The sequence below is a fragment of the Phaseolus vulgaris genome, chromosome 9 (genome assembly GCF_051622355.1).
Source record: "Phaseolus vulgaris cultivar YP4 chromosome 9, ASM5162235v1, whole genome shotgun sequence".
Lineage (NCBI taxonomy): Eukaryota > Viridiplantae > Streptophyta > Magnoliopsida > Fabales > Fabaceae > Phaseolus > Phaseolus vulgaris.
This window is the reverse complement of record NC_143506.1, coordinates 1,200,001-1,202,500: the sequence shown is the minus strand read 5'-3', so window position 1 is coordinate 1,202,500 and position 2,500 is coordinate 1,200,001.

The following is a 2,500-nucleotide window of genomic DNA, read 5'->3' as shown; positions in this document are numbered from 1 at the left end:
TCATGATTTTGGATTTTTGGCTTGATTTTGTGGCTTGGTGGTGATTTTGGTGAAAAACGAAAATGTTGGTTTTGGAAAACTGGATGGACTCAATCCTTACAAATGCCTTCAAAGTGATGTGGGAGAAGTTTGGGATCAAAAGGAATTGATCTTGGCATGGTTGGTGCATAGCCAAGTTCCATGATTTTGGTGTTTTGGCTTGATTTTGTGGCTTGGTGGTGATTTTGGTGAAAAACGAAAATCATGGTTTTGGAAAACTGGCTGGACTCAATCCTCACAAATGCCTTCAAAGTGATGTGTGAGAAGTTTGGGATCAAAAGGAATTGATCTTGACATGGTTGGTGCATAGCCAAGTTCATGATTTTCGATTTTTGGCTTGATTTTGTGGCTTGGTGGTGATTTTGGTGAAAAACGAAAATGTTGGTTTTGGAAAACTGGCTGGACTCAATCCTCACAAATGCCTTCAAAGTGATGTGGGAGAAGTTTGGGATCAAAAGGAATTGATCTTGGCATGGTTGGTGCATAGCCAAGTTCCATGATTTTGGTGTTTTGGCTTGATTTTGTGACTTGGTGGTGATTTTGGTGAAAAACGAAAATCATGGTTTTGGAAAACTGGCTGGACTCAATCCTCACAAATGCCTTCAAAGTGATGTGGGAGAAGTTTGGGATCAAAAGGAATTGATCTTGACATGGTTGGTGCATAGCCAAGTTCATGATTTTGTGACTTGGTGGTGATTTTGGTGAAAAACGAAAATGTTGGTTTTGGAAAAGTGGCTGGACTCAATCCTCACAAATGCCTTCAAAGTGATGTGGGAGAAGTTTGGGATCAAAAGGAATTGATCTTGACATGGTTGGTGCATAGCCAAGTTCATGATTTTGGTGTTTTGGCTTGATTTTGTGGCTTGGTGGTGATTTTGGTGAAAAACGAAAATCATGGTTTTGGAAAAGTGGCTGGACTCAATCCTCACAAATGCCTTCAAAGTGATGTGGGAGAAGTTTGGGAGCAAAAGGAATTGATCTTGACATGGTTGGTGCATAGCCAAGTGCCATGATTTTGGATTTTTGGCTTGATTTTGTGACTTGGTGGTGATTTTGGTGAAAAACGAAAATGTTGGTTTTGGAAAACTGGCTGGACTCAATCCTCACAAATGCCTTCAAAGTGATGTGGGAGAAGTTTGGGATCAAAAGGAATTGATCTTGACATGGTTGGTGCATAGCGAAGTTCATGATTTTGGTGTTTTGGCTTGATTTTGTGGCTTGGTGGTGATTTTGGTGAAAAACGAAAATCATGGTTTTGGAAAAGTGGCTGGACTCAATCCTCACAAATGCCTTCAAAGTGATGTGGGAGAAGTTTGGGAGCAAAAGGAATTGATCTTGACATGGTTGGTGCATAGCCAAGTGCCATGATTTTGGATTTTTGGCTTGATTTTGTGGCTTGGTGGTGATTTTGGTGAAAAACGAAAATCATGGTTTTGGAAAAGTGGCTGGACTCAATCCTCACAAATGCCTTCAAAGTGATGTGGGAGAAGTTTGGGATCAAAAGGAATTGATCTTGGCATGGTTGGTGCATAGCCAAGTTCCATGATTTTGGATTTTTGGCTTGATTTTGTGACTTGGTGGTGATTTTGGTGAAAAACGAAAATCATGGTTTTGGAAAAGTGGCTGGACTCAATCCTCACAAATGCCTTCAAAGTGATGTGGGAGAAGTTTGGGATCAAAAGGAATTGATCTTGGCATGGTTGGTGCATAGCCAAGTTCCATGATTTTGGATTTTTGGCTTGATTTTGTGACTTGGTGGTGATTTTGGTGAAAAACGAAAATCATGGTTTTGGAAAAGTGGCTGGACTCAATTCTCACAAATGCCTTCAAAGTGATGTGGGAGAAGTTTGGGATCAAAAGGAATTGATCTTGGCATGGTTGGTGCATAGCCAAGTTCCATGATTTTGGATTTTTGGCTTGATTTTGTGACTTGGTGGTGATTTTGGTGAAAAACGCAAATCATGGTTTTGGAAAAGTGGCTGGACTCAATTCTCACAAATGCCTTCAAATTGATGTGGGAGAAGTTTGGGATCAAAAGGAATTGATCTTGGCATGGTTGGTGCATAGCCAAGTTCCATGATTTTGGATTTTTGGCTTGATTTTGTGACTTGGTGGTGATTTTGGTGAAAAACGAAAATCATGGTTTTGGAAAAGTGGCTGGACTCAATCCTCACAAATGCCTTCAAAGTGATGTGGGAGATGTTTGGGATCAAAAGGAATTGATCTTGGCATGGTTGGTGCATAGCCAAGTTCCAAGATTTTGGTGTTTTGGCTTGATTTTGTGACTTGGTGGTGTGCCAAGAATCATGAAATTTTCAAAGTGGTGGTTTTTGAGTTTTGTTGGTTGGAAAGTGTCACAAATGCATGCAGAATGAGGTCTAGAAAGTTTGGTATCAAAACCAAGCCATCTTGATGTGGTTTTGAATTTTTGAAATGTTGGAAAATAGAGGGTTTTGAAAAA